Source organism: Canis lupus, chromosome 6 (genome assembly GCF_011100685.1).
Source record: "Canis lupus familiaris isolate Mischka breed German Shepherd chromosome 6, alternate assembly UU_Cfam_GSD_1.0, whole genome shotgun sequence".
NCBI classification, from domain to species: Eukaryota; Metazoa; Chordata; class Mammalia; order Carnivora; family Canidae; genus Canis; species Canis lupus.
Window position 1 is genome coordinate 439,845 of NC_049227.1, and position 19,076 is coordinate 458,920.

The following is a 19,076-nucleotide window of genomic DNA, read 5'->3' on the forward strand; positions in this document are numbered from 1 at the left end:
TTGGCCTGTTCAGGTTTTCTATTTCTTCCTGTTCCAGTTTTGGTAGTTTGTGGCTTTCCAGGAATGCATCCATTTCTTCTAGATTGCCTAATTTATTGGCGTATACCTCTTCATAATGTTTTTAAAATCGTTTGTATTTCCTTGGTGTTGGTAGTGATCTCTCCTTTCTCATTCATGATTTTATTTTTTTTTTTAATTTTTTTATTTATTTATGATAGTCACACAGAGAGAGAGAGAGAGGCAGAGACATAGGCAGAGGAAGAAGCAGGCTCCATGCACTGGGAGCCCCACGTGGGATTCGATCCCGGGTCTCCAGGATCACGCCCTGGGCCAAAGGCAGGCACTAAACCGCTGCGCCACCCAGGGATCCCCTCATTCATGATTTTATTAATTTGAGTCTTCTCTCTCTTCTTTTTAATAAGGCTGGCTAATGGTTTATGTATCTTATTAATTCTTTCAAAAAACCAACTCCTGGTTCTGTTGATCTGTTCCACAGTTCTTCTGGTCTCAATTTCGTTGAGTTCTGCTCGAATCTTAATTAACTCTCTTCTTCTGCTGGGTGTAGGATCTATCTGCTGTTTTTTCTCTAGCTCCTTTATGTGTAAGGTTAGCTTTTGTATTTGAGTTCTTTCCAGTTTTTGAATGGATGCTTGTATTGCGATGTATTTCCCCCTTAGGACTGCTTTTGCTGCATCCCAAAGATTTTGAACGGTTGTATCTTCATTCTCATTAGTTTCCATGAATCTTTTTAATTCTTCCTTAATGTCCTGGTTGACCCTTTCATCTTTTAGCAGGATGGTCCTTAACCTCCACGTGTTTGAGGTCCTTCCAAACTTCTTGTTGTGATTTAGTTCTAATTTCAAGGCATTATGGTCTGAGAATATGCAGGGGACGATCCCAATCTTTTGGTATCGGTTCAGACCCGATTTGTGACCCAGTATGTGGTCTATTCTGGAGAAAGTTCCATGTGCACTTGAGAAGAATGTGTATTCAGTTGAGTTTGGATGTAAAGTTCTGTAGATATCTGTGAAATCCATCTGGTCCAGTGTATCATTTAAAGCTCTCGTTTCTTTGGAGATGTTGTGCTTAGAAGACCTATCGAGTATAGAAAGAGCTAGATCGAAGTCACCAAGTATAAGTGTATTATTATCTAAGTATATATTCACTTTGGTTATTAATTGATTGATATATTTGGCAGCTCCCACATTCAGGGCATATATATTGAGGATTGTTAAGTCCTCTTGTTGGATAGATCCTTTAAGTATGATAGAGTGTCCCTCTTCATCTCTCACTACAGTCTTCGGGATTAATTTTAGTTTATCTGATATAAGGATGGCTACCCCTGCTTTCTTTTGAGGACCATTCGAATGGTAAATGGTTCTCCAACCTTTTATTCTCAGGCTGTAGGTGTCCTTCTGTCTAAAATGAGTCTCTTATAGACAGCAAATAGATGGGTCCTGCTTTTTTATCCAATCTGAAACCCTGCGCCTTTTGATGGGGTCATTAAGCCTGTTCACGTTCAGAGTTACTATTGAGAGATATGAGTTTAGTGTCACCATGGTATCTATTCAGTCCTTGTTTTTGTGGATTGTTCCACTGACCTTCTTCTTAAAGGGGAATTTTAAGAGTCCCCCTTAAAATTTCTTGCAGAACTGGTTTGGAGGTCATATATTCTTTCAGTTCCTGCCTGTCTTGGAAGCTCTTTATCTCTCCTTCCATTCTGAATGAGAGCCTTGCTGGATAAAGTATTCTTGGTTGCATGTTCTTCTCATTGAGGACCTTGAATATATCCTGCCAGCCCTTTCTGGCCTGCCAGTCTCTGTGGAGAGGTCTGCTGTTACCCTAATCCTCCTCCCCATAAAAGTCAGGGATTTCTTGTCTCTTGCTGCTTTAAGGATCTTCTCTTTATCTTTGGAATTTGCAAGCTTAACTATTAAATGTTGAGGTGTTGAACGGTTTTTATTGATTTTTGGGGGGGGGGGGTAATCTCTCTATTTCCTGGATCTGAATGCCTGTTTCTCTTCCCAGATTAGGAAACTTTTCAGCTACGATTTGTTCAAATACATATTCTGGCACCCTGTCCCTTTCGGTGCCCTCTGGAACCCCAATTAAACGTAGGTTTTTCTTCCTCAGGCTGTCGTTTATTTCCCTTAATCTATCTTCATGGTCTTTTAATTGTTTGTCTCTTTTTTCCTCAGTTTCCCTCTTTGCCATCAACTTGTCTTCTAGGTCACTCACTCGTTCTTCCACCTCGTTAACCCTCGTCGTTAGGACTTCTAGTTTGGGGTTCCCGGGGTGGCGCAGCGGTTTGGCGCCTGCCTTTGGCCCAGGGCGCGATCCTGGAGACCTGGGATCAAATCCCACGTCGGGCTCCCAGTGCATGGAGCCTGCTTCTTCCTCTGCCTATGTCTCTGCCTCTCTCTGTGTGTGTGTGACTATCATAAATCAATAAAAAAAAAAAAAAAAGACTTCTAGTTTGGATTACATCTCATTCAATTGATTTTTAATTTCTGCTTGATTAGTTCTAAATTCTGCAGTCATGAAGTCTCTTGAGTCCTTTATGCTTTTTTCTAGAGCCACCAGTAGCTGTATAATAGTGCTTCTGAGTTGGCTTTCTGACATTGAATTGTAATCCAGATTTTGTAACTCTGTGGGAGAGAGGACTGTTTCTGATTCTTTCTTTTGAGGTGAGGTTTTCCTTCTAGTCATTTTGCTCAGTGCAGAGTGGCCAAAAGCAAGTTGTATTGGGAAAAGCAGAAAAAGAGAGGAGAGAAAGAGGGAAAGAAAAGAGAAAAAGAAAAAAGGAAGATAAAAAGAAAAAAAAGAAGAAAAAGAGAAAGAAAAAGAAAGAAAGGGAAAAAAGAGTGGGGGAAGGAAACAAATCAAAAAGCAAAAAAAAAAAAAAAAAAAAAAAAAGTAAAGAAAAGAAAAGAAAAACCACGGGGGTATATCTTCTGATTCTGTATACTTTAAGTCGGTTGACTTCCCCTGGAACTTGTCCGTCTAGCTGGTCTTCTGGAGGAGGGGCCTGTTGTGCTGATTTTCAGGTGTTAGCGCTTGGGGGAGCTGCTCTGCCCCCTGCCTGGTGCAGGGCTCAGTGGGGGTTGTTTACCCCGTGAGACCCCAGGAGGAACAACCCCAGTGGCGGGGCCAGCTCTGGAGCCCTGGAGTCAGCTCTCGCAGTAACTCCGGAGCTGTCTGCAGGGCCTGGAGTCTCCAGGGCGGGGCCGCTGATCTGCTCAGCTCGGGGCAGGAGCGTCCTTGCTGTCCTGGGCCCTCCCGGCCTCTGCCTGTCCCAGGGTCGGCTCCTGGGCTGTGTCCCGGCGCCCTGAGCTCCGGAGCCTGCGCTGTTGGATTCTCGCTACCGGCCAGGCAGCCCCCTCCGCACGGAGCCTCTTCCTCTGCCCAAGCCCCCCCAGCTGCTCCAGGTCCCACCTACGCTGCAGCCCTTCAGGGAGCTCGGCCCGCTCTCCCCAGGGCGCAGTTTCTCTGTTACTGTCCCAGGGAGCCTGAGGTCACCACCGCCCTCCTTGGGTCCTGCTCCAATTCCCTGCGAGCCCCTTTCCGCCCGGGAAGATTGGTCCAGCTCCTGCTTCTCCCGGATAGGGCTCTCCTGTCCTGGGGACACTCGCCCCAGCCTTAGCCCGGCTCCTCGGCGGGGGCCCCTCCCCCTTGGATGCCTTTTGTTTCTTTATTTCTTTTTTCCCCGTCTTCCTACCTTGATAGAAGCGCATACTCTTCTCACTGTAGCATTCCAGCCGTTCTCCCTTTAAATCTCAGGCCGAATTCGTAGATTTTCAGGATAATTTGAAGGTTATCTAGGTAATTTGGTAGGGACAGGTGATTTGGAGACCCTACTCTTCCACCATCTTGCCCCTCCTCCCTATAATTGTTCTTTTAAATTTTAGTTCAGGGCAGCCCAGGTGGCTCAGCGGTTTAGTACCACCTTCAGCCCAGGGTCTGATCCTGGAAGACCCGGGATCAAGTCCCACGTCTGGCTCCCTGCATGGAGCCTGCTTCTCCCTCTGCCTGTGTCTCTGCCCCCCCCTTCCCCCCTGTCGCTCATGAAAAAGTAAATAAAAATTAATTAATTCATTCATTCATTCATTCATTCTAGTTAAGACATCTTACTTACAGCTGTATTGATTAACTCCCTGGTTGTGAGTACTACCTCCTATTCTTTCTTTTGGGGTAAATTTCTCCATCTAGTCATTTTGTCCATAAAGGAAAAGGTGATAGAAAAAACCAACAAAAACATCAATAACAACAACAAAGACAAACAAAACTAGATCCTGGGTGTGTTTTGGTCTGCTTGTTAAAAGGAACTCAACCATTGGGCCACCCAGGCATCCCTCAACTAAGCATTTAAAGAAGAATGAATATCTGTTCTGAAACTATTACAAAAACCAGAAATGGAAGGAAAACTTCCAAACATTCTAGGAGGTTGATCCTAAAACCACAGATCCCACCAAAAAGAATTACCAAACAATATCCCTGATGAACATGGGTGTAAAAATCTTCACCAAGATACTAGCTAATAGGATCCAACAGTACATAAAAAAAAAAAAAAAAATTATTCACCAGACCAAGTGGGATCTATTCATGGGTTGCAGGGTAGTTCAACATCCACAAATCAATGTCATACACCACTTAATATGGATCACCATATGATCCTTTCAATAGATGCAGAAAAATCATTTGACAAAATACTAGCATCTTTTCTTGATTAAAATGCTCTGCTGTGTAAGAATAGAGGGAACATACCTCAATAACATAAAAGCCATATACAAAAAACCCATAGTGAATATCATCCTCAACAGGGAAAAACAGAGAGCTTCTCCCCTAAAGTCAGGAGCACAACAGGGATTTCCATTCTCACGACTGTTGTTCAACATAGTACTGGAAGTTCCTAGCATCAACAATCAAATAAATAAAAGAAATAAAAAGCATCCAAATCAGCAAAGAAGAAGTCAAATTTCCAATCTTCACTGGTGACATGATTCTATGGAGAAAACCCAAAAGAGACTTTTGTAAAAAACCAAAAAGTACTGGAACTGATATTGGAATTCAGCAAAATCACAGGGTATAAAATCAACACACATAAGTCTGTTGCATTTCTATACACTAACAATGAAGCAACAGAAAGAGAAATCAAGGAATCTATCCCATTTACAATTCCACCAAAAACTATAAGATACCTAAGAACACCCCTAACCAAAGAGATAAAAGAGTTGTACTCTGAAAACTATAGAACACTTAGGTGCTTAGGTATACCTGGGTGGCTTAGCGGGGGAGTGTCTGCCTTTGGGCATGATCCTGGTCCAGAGATCCCTGTCAGGAGCCTGCTTCTACCTCTGCCTATCTCTCTGCCTCTCTCTCTGTGTCTCTCATGAATAAAAAAAAATAAGATCTTAAAAACAAAAACTATAGAACACTTAAATTGAGGAAGACCCAAGGAAATGGAAAAATATTCCATGTTCATGGATTGGGAGGACAATTATTTTTCTAATGTATACTTCCCAAAGCAATCTATACATTCAATGCAATCCCTATCAAAATACCACCAGCAGGGCAATCTGGGTGGCTCAGCGGTTTAGCTTTAGCGCTGCTTTCAGCCTAGGGTGTGCTCCTGGATACCTGGGATTGAGTCCCATGTCAGGCTCTCTGCAGGGAGCCTGTTTCTCCCTGTGTCTGTGCCTCTCTCTCTTTGTGTGTCTCTTATGAATGACTGAATAAATAAAATCTAAAAAAACAAAATACCACGAACATTTTTCACAGAGTTGGAACAACCAATGCTAAAGTTTGTATGGAACCCGAAAAGACCCCAAATAGTCAAAGTAATGTTGAAAAAGAAAACCAAAGCTGGAGTCATCACAATTCTGGACTTAAAGCTGTACTACAAAGCTGTAACCAACAAAACAGTATGGTACTAGCACAAAAACAGACACATAGATAAATGAAGCAATAGAGAATAGGTACAGGAAATTAAGAGGTACAAAGTTCAGGACACCTGGGTGGTTCAGCAGTTGAGCATCTGCCTTTGGCTCAGGGCGTGATCCCAGAGTCCCTGGATGGAGCCTGCTTCTCCTCTGCCTGTGTCTCTGCCTCTCTGTGTGTGTCTTTCATGAATAAATTTAAAAATATTTAAAAAAAGAACTTAAAAAAAAAGAGGTACAAAATTCTAGTTATAAAATAAATGTCATGAGCATGTATAGCATAAGGAATAAAGTTAATATTGTAATAATTTTGTATGATAAATAGTAACTAATCATGGGGATCATTTTACAATGTACAAAAATATCGAATCACCATGATGTATACCAGAAATAGAACACTGTACGTCAATTATACTTCAATTTAAAAAAGAGAGAAAGGGACAGCCCCAGTGGCCCAGTGGTTTAGTGCCGCCTTCAGCCCAGGGCGTGACCCTGGAGACCCGGGATCGAGTCCCACATCGGGCTCCCTGCATGGAGCCTGATTCTCCCTCTGCCTGTGTCTCTGCCATTCCCTCTGTGTGTGTGTGTGTCTCATGAATAAATAAAATCTTTTAAAAAAAGAAAATACTTAAAAAAAAAGAGAAAAATATTATCAGCCACTTTTCAGCAGAAACATTGGAGGCCAGAAGAAAGTGGAATAATATATTTAAAGTGTTATAAGAAACACTTATGTCAGGGATCCCTGGGTGGCTCAGCAGTTTAGCGTCTGCCTTTGACCCAGGGTATGATCCTGGAGTCCCAGGATCGAGTCCCACATCAGGCTCCCTGCATGGAGCCTGCTTCTCCCTCTGCCTGTGTCTCTGCCTCTCGCTCTCCCTCTGTCTCTCATGAATAAATAAAATCTAAAACAAAACAATATTTAAAAAAATAATAAAAATAAAGGAGTAAGACAGAAATTCATGAGAATAAATACAAATCCGGTACAGAACACATAAAGATGTAATTTGTTATATCAATAACAAAGTAGAGGGGACTGAACTGAATCAAGCAGGATCCTCCAAATTAATTAATTTATAAATAATAAAAATAATGGAAGGCTAATTTGGGCTGCCAGGAAAATAGATCAAGTAACATGGTGAGAGTGGGGGACCATAACCTTATACTTCTCCATAGAGGAATTTAGTATCAGAAGACAAGCTACGGAGGGCCTGGGTGGCTCAGTCAGTTAAGCATTCAACTCTTGGTTTCAACTCTAGTCACCATCTCAGAGCCACAAGACCAAGCCCTGCATTGGGCTCCCCACTCAGGGGGTCGTCTGCTTGAGTCTCTCTCTGCCCTTCCCCTACACACTTGTGTACATGCACTCTCTCTCAAATAAATAAATCTAAAAAAAAAAAAAAAAAAAAAAAGACAAGCTACTATAGTGTCTCTCAAAACAAGATCCTTAAACCCGCATCAGCATCATCTGGAAACTCGTTAGAAAAACAATTCTTGGTTCCCACCCTAGACTATTGAATCAGAAACTTGGGGTACAGGGACCCATAATCTGTGTTTTAACAAGCCTCTAGATGTTCCTAAAGCAGGCTAAAGTTGTAGAAGCACTGATCTACAAGGTACGGAAGAGAATAGAATATAAGTCATTGATTTTTTTTACCTAAACCATTATTCACATAAAGGCTACAAACAATAGCTTTAAGCATACAAGAATGCTGGAAATAGGGATCCCTTGGTGGCTCAGCGGTTTAGCGCCTGCCTTTGGCCCAGGGCATGATTCTGGAGTCCCGAGATTGAGTCCCACACCCCCACATCAGGCTCCCTGCATAGAGCCTGCTTCTCCCTCTACCTGTGTCTCTGTCTCTCTCTCCCTCTCTGTGTCTCTCATGAATGAATAAATAAATAATCTTAAAAAAATTTAAAAAAAGAATGCTGGAAATATTTTTCCCACGGAAATACTTGAGAAAACTACTAGTGAACAAATTTCTACCAGCTAATGGATGCCAAGGGAAACTTCAACAATGGAACAAGCAGGGGCATTAAGTATATATAACTACAAAACTAAGACTGGACAAACTTAGGTATGGAGGATTAAAAAAAAAAAAACAGAATATAAATGTAATATACTCTAGCAATATAGAAATGATGCTACGGAAAAAAAGGAGGCAAAGATTATATAAGAAATGAAGTAGGGTAAGTTTTTGCTGGTTGTTTCATCTACAACAGCTGGAGTTAAAGGTAATATTTATGACATATTTAACAGTGTAGTGGTAATAGTAAGAAAAATGTTAACTGAAATCAGAAGATAAAGAAAAAATAGACAGTTTTTAAAAGTTAAAGAGGCATATTTATCACTATCATCAGTAGAAAATATAAAACTTCTTAAATATCAGAAAACCTGTGAGTATATATGCATAATAACACATACCAAAGCAAACAAACAGTATAGGAAAAGACATAACACAAAATGTTAAAATTAAGACTAAATATTTCTGTCATTTTAACAAATGTTGATGGGTTTGATCATCTTTTAAAATAAAAACATTTTCAGATTCCTCAAAAAGTAAAACAGGGGTACTTAGGTGGCTCAATTAGTTAAGAGTCTGCCTTCAGCTCAGGTCATGATTTCAGAGTCCTGGGATCCACCCCCACATCAGCAGGGAGCCTGCTTCTCCCTCTCCTCTGCCTTCCTCTCCCCCTGCTTGTGCTCTGTGTCAAATAAATAAATCTTTAAAAAAAAAAAAAGTTAAACCAAACTCTATGTTGCATTATTGATGCTCACCTCAAAGTGATTCAGAAGACTGAAATAGGATGAGTAAAGGTGTGCTAGTCAAGGGCAAATAAAAGAAAGGAGCAACAATTTTAATAGAAGATGAGGCGGAGGCCAAATATCTTTAAATGAGAAAATACTGCTCACAGTTATAATTCACAATGAAAAGTTATAAATATCAGCAATTGTGTAAATATCATACTCAAAAACAAAAATTACAAGTAGAGGGAGAAATAAACTTACTTTTGCAGTACTTCTGAGTACTCAAATTCACAAAAGCATTAATAAGTCTAACCACAACTAGTATAATGTATACCATGGAATATTTCTCAGCCATTAGAAACGACAAATACCTACTATTTGCTTCGATGTGGAGGGACCTGGAGGGTATTGTGCTGAGTGAAATAAGTCAATCGGAAAAGGACAAACATTATATGGTCTCATTCATTTGGGGAATATAAAAATTAGTGTAAGGGAATAAAGGGAAAGGAGAGAAAATGAGTGGAAATATCAGTGAGGGTGACAAAACATGAGAGACACCTAACTCTGGGAAACGAACAAGGGGTAGTGGAAGGGGAAGTGGGTGGAGGGTTGGGGTGACTGGGTGATGGGCACTGAGGGGGGCACTTGGTGGGATGAGCACTGGGTATTATGCTATATGTTGGCAAATTGAACTCCAATTTAAAAAAAAAAAAAGTCTAACCACATCTAAATAAAAATGTTTCCACGTGACAAAAACAAACTCCATTAAGTTAAAAGAGAAATCTGTTGGGATGCTTGGGTGGCTTAGCGGTTGAGTGTCTGCCTTTGGCTCAGGGCGTAATCCTGGGGTCCCAGGATCCAGTCCCTCATCGGGCTCCCTGCAGGGAGCCTGCTTCTCCTTCTGCCTATCTCTCTGTGTCTCTCATTAATAAATAAATAAAATCTGGGCAGCCCGAGTGGCTCAGTGGTTTAGTGCCACCTTCCACCCAGGTGTGATCCTGGAGACCCCGGATCAAGTCCCACATTGGGCTCCCTGCATGGAGCCTGCTTCTCGCTCTGCCTGTGTCTCTGCCTCTCTCTCTGTCTCTCATGAATAAATAAATAAAATCTTAAATAAATAAATAGTAAGTAAATAAATAAATAAATAAAATCTTAAAAAAAAAAAAAAGGACAAATCTGTGGATTCAAGGGCATGAGGAGTCCAAAGTGGTCAAGTGACAGTCTTCATTTCCAATTCAATGGAACTATTACTGTGGCTCCCGTTAGAAGCATTTCTCCCTTTAGAACTAAGACCAGTAGGCCAGTGGTTGTAGGGCTAGCTAGCAAAAATTTTACTAGTGGGTTATAGTAATGCCACTCCCACTGCCACCACTTGATTCCTAGACCTGTGAATGCTATGAGAAAAGTAGCACCATATATTGGACACTAATTCAGAGCACATTAACCGCCTGGAGAAGTTTGCCCCCAGCTCTACTAGGTACTGCCACCTACAGGGTACTGTAACTGCTGGAGCTGTGAGTCTGAACAGCCATTCCACTATCCCATCAACCAGCTACTTCAGGATAGTGGGGAACATTGCAAGACAAGTGAATTCCATGAGCATGGGCCCATTGCCACACTTCACTTGCTGTAAAGGGAGTTCCTTCACCAGAAGCAACACTGTAGAATAACATGATAGCAGATAAGGCATTCTTTAACTCCATGGATAGTAGTTTGGGCAGAAACACTGGATGCGGGAAAAGGCAAATCCATGTCCAGAATAAGTGTTGATTCCAATAAAAACAAACTGTTGCCTCTTCCATGACAGAAGCGGTCCAATGTAATCAACCTGCCATCAGGTAGCTGGCTCATCACCTTGAGGAACAGTATCATATCAGAGACTCAGTATTGGTCTCTGCTGCTGGCAAACTGGGCACCTGGCAGTGGCTATGGCCAAGTCAGCCTTGGTGAATCAAAGTCCATATTGTTGATTCCATCATAACCTCCATCTCTGCCATCATGGCCACTTTTAAAATAAAGTCATTGGGCCATGACAGCAGTGGCTTGAAGAGGCCAACTGCTATCCACTTACTAAAATCCTCCTCTACTGAGGTCACCCTTTGGTGAGCATTTATATAGGACACAAATATATTCACGTTTTTCACCCATCCAAGGAAGTCAATCTATGTATCTCTTTCCCAGACTCCCTTGTCACCGATTTTCTAATCATGTTCTTACCAAGTCCCTGACCATCCAGCCAAACCATTGGCCACAGCCCATGAATTGGTTTATAATCAACTCATCTGGCCATTTCTCCTTCTAAGCAAAATGGACTTCTAAGTCCCGCCTACTGAGAGGATCTCTCTTTATCATTGCCTTTCATGGATGTACACAGCTGCCCACTTTTGGGTGGTACCTGCATATCCTGCACAACCACTTGTAATTCAAGAACCACTTTAAGCCAAGTTTTCTCTTCCTCTGTCACCTGATCACAGTGAACTTCCCATGAGGTCACAGGTGAAGGCTGGGAGAGAGAGGGTAGGATAGGGATCCCTGCGTGGCACAGCGGTTTGGCGCCTGCCTTTGGCCCAGGGCGTGATCCTGGAGACCCGAGACCAAATCCCACATCGGGCTCCTGGTGCATGGAGCCTGCTTCTCCCTCTGCCTATGTCTCTGCCTCTCTCTCTCTCTGTGACTATCATAAATAAATAAATTAAAAAAAAAAAAAAGAGAGAGAGAGAGTGAGAGGGTAGGATAGCAGGAGTTGAGACCAAGGATATTTGGGTCACTTCTTTATATACTTGTATTTCCAGGGCCTATTGGGATATTAGTCTACTTATAGTTCTAGAAGCAAAGAGGAATGGTGGGAGTGGGTTCTGAAGAAAATCAGCAGTGTCTTTCAAGCCAACTGCCTTGCAGGAGACTACTGCAGTTTCCTAGTGCAATGGAAGGTGTATCTCAGACAGGTAGACGGCTTGCTTTTTTTTTTTTTTTAAAGATTTTATTTATTTATTCATGAGAGATACAGAGTGAGAGAGAAACAGAGACACAGGCAGAGGGAGAAGCAGGCTCCATGTAGGGAGCCCGATGTGGGACTCAATCCCGGGACTCCAGGATCACGCCCTGGGCCGAAGGCAGGCGCTAAACCGCTGAGCCACCCAGGGATCCCCCCTAGACAGCTTGCTTCTATCGGCAAAGAATGTGCAACAGAATTTACAGGCCCAATGTCCCCAGTGTCATCAGGGTATTCTCATACATCCCATTCCAAATATCAGGATCCCATTCCTTCCTCATCAATGCTTTCATTTTTCAATTAAACTGTAAATCAGTTACTAACTAGATGAGATTCTGGGTTTGGTTTTCAGCAATCTCAGCTCTGCAGTTAAGTATCTCTTTAAGGATAGACCTAGAAGCTTTCAATCATTTATACAGTGCTTGGGCTGGCTGGGAATTTGAATCCCTGATCTCATCCTTTTTTCCCCCACTTTATTCAGTGACCTTAGGAGCAACAGTTAATCTCATTATACTCATTAGTTTGACAAAAATGTTTGAAGGTATCTCATACATGGTAATCCAGTTCCTTGCCTCTTGTGTTTGATTATCCAATCTATTAGATACTCCAATAGTGAGATTCTGCTCCTTTAGAGCCACTCTTAGCATCAAAATCTGTATTAGTCAGGATTCTCCAAATAGAACCAAAAAGAGGTGTGTATATATCTATATACCTATCTATAGTGAGGGCATTCGCTACTGTTGAGAGTGAAAGAGAGAAATTTATTTTAATGAATTGGATCATGTGATTGTGGAGGTTTAATAAATCCAAAACCTGCAGCATGCCAGCAGACTGGATACCCAGGGAGGAGCTACAGTTTTTATCCAAAGGCAGTCTGCTGCAGAATTGCTTCTTGCTATAGGGAGGTCAGTCTTTAGTTTAAAAAGGCCTTCAGCAGGAAACCACAAATGTTGGAGAGGATGTGGAAAAAAGGGAACCCTCTTGCACTGTTGGTGGGAATGTGAACTGGTGCAGCCACTCTGGAAAACTGTGTGGAGGTTCCTCAAAGAGTTAAAAATAGATCTGCCCTATGACCCAGCAATTGCACTGTTGGGGATTTACCCCAAAGATACAGACGCAATGAAATGCCGGGACACCTGCACCCCGATGTTTATAGCAGCAATGTCCACAATAGCCAAACTGTGGAAGGAGCCTTGGTGTCCATCGAAAGATGAATGGATAAAGAATATGTGATTTACGTATACAATGGAATATTACTCAGCCATTAGAAACGACAAATACCCACCATTTGCTTCGACGTGGATGGAACTGGATGGTATTATGCTGAGTTAAGTAAGTCAATCGGAGAAGGACAAATATTGTATGGTCTCATTCATTTGGGGAACATAAAAAATAGTGAAAGGGAATAAAGGGGAAAGGAGAAAAAATAAGTGGGAAATATCAGAGGGGGACACAGAACATGAAAGACTCCTAACTCTGGGAAACAGACTAGGGGCGGTGGAAGGGGAGGTGGGTGGGGGGTGGGGGTGACTGGGTGGCGGGCACTGAGGTGGGCACTTGAAGGGATGAGCACTGGGTGTTATTCTGTATGTTGACAAATTGAACACCAATAAAAAATAAATTTATTTTTAAAAAGGCCTTCAACTGATTGAGTGAGGCCCACCATATTATAAAGAATAAACCTGCTTTACTCAAAGTCCACCAGTTTAAATTGTTAATCTCATCCAAAAAAACACCTCACAAAAATTTTCAGAATAACATTTAACCAAGTATCTGGGAACCAATGTGGCCCAGGCAAGTTGACACATAAAATTAAGCATCACAAATGGTTATCTCTGATGGGAGTTTATGAATTCATTCAAAATTTGTTTTTGCTACTTTTCCTATGGTTATTATATACTGTATTATCTTTGTAATAAGAAAAGCATATATATATTTTTTAAGTTTTTTTAAATAATATTTGCCTTGGGAAGTCTTCCTTAGTAGTATGGCACTGAGAATATACCATTATAGCTGTGTGTCCTACTGTATGTTTGCCTAATAAACCAGGAAGGCTCTAAAGGAAAGGGTCTTCTCTTTTCATGTGTGTATGTTACCCAAAGCACAGTACTCTACCACAAAGTACACTCAAAGAATGAACAGCCAATAATAAAAAAAATACTACCCCAAATCAATACTATTCACCTACCCATTCTAAACCTGCCCCAATTCTGGGATTTCTTTGACCTTTTCAGATACCTAGACTAGAAATGGTAACCAAAGAGAACATGTTTCAAAATTTTGTCACTTTTATGTCAAGAATGCCTGTGCTCCTGGTCTTTTTGCTATCTGCATGTCCACTGCTTTAGTTTGAATATTCTGCTTATAAAACACGTGTTTTATTTTAAAAGAGTAATAAATACATGCTTATTTTTCAAAGCAAAGGTCAAAACAGATTTTTCAAAACTAGGTAATTCTTACATCATTTGGGAAGAAAAACAAACACGCAAAATAGGCAGAAAATTTCTGAAGAAAGACTAAAGAGGATCCAACCCTACCAAATTTTGAAAATACTATAAAACTACAGTAAATACAATGTTGCTACTTCTATGGACTTAGCTATGAAATATAGTCTAAAGTAGAGCCAGATACATATGAGAATGCAGCATATGCTAATAATTGCATTACATATTAATGGTGGAAAACGTGAATTATTCTTGAAAAAATAAAACTAGATTCTGTGTAAGCTCTTTCCAAACACCAATAACCAGTTCAGTTGTCAGACACCAACTTTCTTGATTCTCCAACACAAACTGGGTGTCCAGCAACTCAATTCAACTTTAAATCTATCTGAAATTAGCACAGACCCTGCAATTAATGGCTCAGTCCCAGAAGATTGCTTCTACCAGACACCAGTTTCAAACATGCTAACTCCATTTCTGTCTGACTTGGGTGCAAATTTTGGGGTTCCCACAATTCCCTCCTCAAGTTTGAAAATTTTTGAGACTGACTCAGAACTTGGGAAATCATTTCACTTAGGTTTACAGTTTATTATAAAGGATACAACCCAAGAAGAAACCAAATGTAAGAGATACAGACCAGGCACTGGGGAAGGAGCACAGAGCTTTCGAGCTCTCTCGATATACCACACTCCCAGGATATCAATGTGTTTACCCATCCCGATTATTCAATCATTTTTATAACTGATCTGCTACCCACCTCCACTCCCCAGAGGATAGGGGCATGGGATTGAGAGTCCTCACCCTCTAATCACTGTGGTTGGTCTTTCTAGTGACCAGCCCCCATCCTGAGGCTATCTAGGGTTACCACCTTGACTCACATTAGCACAGATTCAGGTGAATTCTAAAGGGGATTTTGTGGATAGCAAAAGATACTCTCAGCACTCAGAATTCTGTGCTGGGAACCAAGGACAAAGACCAAATACATATTTTTAGAACACCACAGATTCTTATCTCATTCCTTACCAAAATAAATTTCAAATGAATCAAGGATTAAAATGGAAACTAAAGCCTTTAGAAATACACAAGAAAACATGGGAGAATTTTAAGAATATTTTTTTAAGAGTGTAAAGCCTGGGCAGCCTGGGGGGCTCAGCGGTTTAGCGCCACCTTCAGCCCAGGGCCTGATCCTGGAGACCGGGGATGGAGTCCCATGTCAGGCTCCCTGCATGGAGCCTGCTTCTCCCTCTGCCTGTCTCTGCCTCTCTGTCTCTCATGAATAAATAAATAAAATCTTAAAAAAAAAACAAAGAGTGTAAGGCCTGTTTTACACAGTATAGCACAAAATCCAAATGCCCATAAAAGAGAGGGGAAAAAAAGAGGGAGGGATACATGTGACTACATGAAAAGAATTTTTAAAAATTTTAATTGGAAAAAAGACATAAATACAAAATACTGTACAAGCAGTATTTAGACAAGTCAATTGCAACACAGAAAACATAAAGAACTCCTAAAAATCCACAAGAAATCAAACAGGAAAACAGAAAAAAAGACACGAAAGATAGTTCATAGAAAAAGAACTATAAATGGCTTTTACAAATAAAATATATGCTCAACTTCACTCAATAAACAATACTAAATAAAATAAACAAGACGCCATTTTTTACCTATAAGACTTGCAAACATAGAAACAAAATGTTAAATATATTGGTATATACTCTTCTGGTTCTTTATTGATTTTGTATATATATATTTAGGGGACTTAATAAAAATAAAACACTGGACATACTTTGTATATTTTATATTTTCATGTATATATTTCTGCATCTCTCTTTTGTGGATATATAAGTGTCCCCTAAATTTGAGGGGTTTGCAAAAGTGAAAATATTCTGAATTTTTTAAGTTAATATTTTGATGCATACTCTTGTTTTGTTATAGATACATGGAGAGTGGCTGCAAAAATGAGGACATATAATTAGGCTACTTAAAACGTTTTCCCTAGGGCACCTGGGTGGCTCAGTTAGTTAAGCATCTGTCTTTGGCTCAGGTCATGATCTCAGGGTCCTGGGATTGGCCCCACATCAGGCTCCCTGCTCAGCAGGGAGTCTGCTTCTCCTTTTCCGGCTCCTGTTCCCCCTGCTTGTACTCTCTCTCTGTCAAATAAATAAAATCTTTAAATAAATAAATAAAACATTTCCCCCTCTTATCAAGAACAACTCTTTATGTCATTAAATATGCCTCATCACCTTCTGCATGGAATTTTGAACATCCTTCTTCCTGACTGCCCTATCCTTAGTCTTCTCCCTTAGTTCATCCTCCATTCCACCTCCAGAGTAATTTTCATCACTAGTGCATTGGGTTCCCACTGCTGGCACAGATATCTTAATCAGGACATGACAGTCAGGAAATGCTACTTCTCCAGATTTGTCTCTTGCAACCTTCTTCCCTCCATCCTAAGTATCCACCTTTCAGTGGGCATGCCAGCTCCTTCCATGTTGCTCTGTCTGGAAACTACTCTCCTAAACCCTCTTCTTTTGAACAGTGTCTATGTATCTTTCAAAATCCATTAGACTTGGGGATCCCTGGGTGGCTCAGTGGTTTGGCGCCTGCCTTTGGCCCAGGGTGTGATCCTAGAATCCCAGGATCAAGTCCCATTCAGGCTCCTTGCATGGAGCCTGCCTTCTGCCTGTGTCTCTCTCTGCCTCTCCCTCTCTCTCTGTGTCTTTCATGAATAAATGAATAAAATCTTAAAAAAAAAAAAATCCATTAGACTCACCTCACCTCGTCCTTCACACCTTCCTTCACACCTACCATGTCAGGCACAATACAAAGTATGCGACACATGCAATCTCAGTTACTTTTTTCTAAGATGTCACTTACTTCCACTTTATAGATTAGGAAATAGAGTCCAAAAAAGTTAACTTGTCCAAGGTCACCTACTGGTAAACATTGCAAAACTAGAATTTAATTCAAATTGTTTGACTCTAGGAGTCTTTCTAATGCACCACTTTGCCTCATTTGGGTTCTTTCATCAAGATTTTATTTTTTTTTTAATTTTTTTTTATTTATTTATGATAGTCACAGAGAGAGAGAGAGAGAGAGAGGCAGAGACACAGGCAGAGGGAGAAGCAGGCTCCATGCACCGGGAACCCGACGTGGGATTCGATCCCGGGTCTCCGGGGTCGCGCCCTGGGCCAAAGGCAGGCGCCAAACCGCTGCACCACCCAGGGATCCCCAAGATTTTATTCTTTATTGAAATCTCTCCTGAATCAAATAGCTAAACATCCGCTGCCACCTCAACGTCTTCAATCATGGCTTGAAATAGATCTGCTCCCACATGACCTTTCGTGTGAAATTCTCCAAAGACATTCTAAAGTTTTCCCGCTCTGTACATACATTAGCATGTAGACAACACTCCCTTGCTATACTCTTGCATCATATAATGAAAGCCATTCATTTGCTTGGAAGTGTGATATGGAGAACAGTAGAATGATATATGCAAATAGAATGCCTCTACAGGGATCCTGTGATCTTTCTGTTTTGCTGAGACTTTGTGTGGTGTGATGTCAATGGAGATGCCTAATTAAAATTCCATTCATTGTGGATTTCTTGCATTTGATTTTTTAAAAATATCGCGTTAAAATATTATTGATTTCAATTACTGAGTTTTGGTGCCCCTTTAAATTTGCACCTCAGGAGATCCACTCCCCTTTCCTACCTGCAAACACATGCCTGAAAATTCCAATCTTCATCTCTGCTCATATCTCCCACACATCTGCACAGTAAATAAATCCGCATGCATACCAAGTAAGATAAGCACAAGTCTCCTGTGTAATGCCATTAATCAGATTTATAATGTGCTGTTGAGATTCTCAAATATACAAAGCCACTTAAAAGCATCATATTCCAGGATATTCACTGCAGCTTCAATAGCAAAAGATTAGGAACAACCTAAATATCAACCGGTGTATGACAAGTTAATTCTGTCACTCTTACAAAGAATATCAGGCAGCTGTTAATGCGGAATCCCTATTTGTATTGATACGGTACAATCACCAACATACTTTAAGTATGGTACACCCATCACTGTGTATTCTAAATTGACATTTTGTGTGGGGGGGAAATGCTTTTAACTATACACATTTATAAATTCATAAATCACCTGGGAAATTAGAATATCTAAGGGTAATTGTGCTTGTCTGAAGGAAGCCGAACTAGAGGGACGAGGGCGTGCTTTTCATCATACACCCTTTGGAACTTTTGAATTCTAACGGTTTTCGTTATTATAAAAACGAAACACAAGACATTACTGAATAATACGGGGGTGGTGAATACTGGATACTAGAAAACAACTGCACACCTTTCGGAATTTTGTACTAAAACAGAGCCCTCTCAAAGCACGGGGACCACCACTCAAGCAAGTCTGAGTCTGACCACCTGCCTGGGAGCAGCGTGTCCCGCGCCGCCAGTGCACCAACCCCGAAGCTCGCTAAAAAGGCCCTAAGCACCTTCCATCCTGCGCGCCATCTTCCCCTCCCTGGGCTCCGAACACCGACAGCAGCGGGCGGGGGCCCGAGCAGGTGCACTTCTGCACCCCGCAGCACCGAGAGCCCTTCCAAGCACACCGTAGGGAGGCCAGAAAACGCCGGTGACGGCGAGGCAGGAAGCAAGGGGAGGAAGCAGGGCAACACGCGCGACGGGGAGGAGGAAGCCCACCCTACCCCTGCGGCCAGAGACCTCCAGGAGAGAGCGGCCCACGCTCACTCTGCAGTCGCGGCCTCGCCCCGCCCCGCCTCGCTCCTCAGGTCCCGGGGCTGCAGAGCCGGACCCCGCCGGCGGCCACGCCGGACCGCGACGAGCCCTTCCGACCCGGAACAGGGCCCTCCCGGGCGCAATGGCGGCGCCGCGCGGCCGCGGGGGGCGGGGCGGGCGCTCGGGGGCGGGGCAGTAGCGCCGCGGCCCAA

At 41.8% G+C, this 19,076-nt stretch overlaps 1 protein-coding gene across 8 annotated transcripts in view; it reads right to left on the reverse strand.

The window, feature by feature from the left end:
• PSPH (phosphoserine phosphatase) overlaps positions 1-19,014 on the reverse strand; it is a 53,311-nt gene extending 34,297 nt beyond the window's left edge. For 5 of the 8 annotated variants that reach the window (XM_038538967.1, XM_038538966.1, XM_038538969.1 and 2 more), the window contains exon 1: positions 18,850-19,014. The gene's annotated coding sequence lies outside the window, so the exon portion shown is untranslated. Of the gene's footprint in view, positions 1-18,620; positions 18,782-18,833 lie in introns of those variants that run through there. The other 3 variants (XM_038538968.1, XM_038538972.1, XM_038538971.1) reach the window with 3 other exon arrangements.
• Positions 19,015-19,076: the final 62 nt, after the last annotated feature.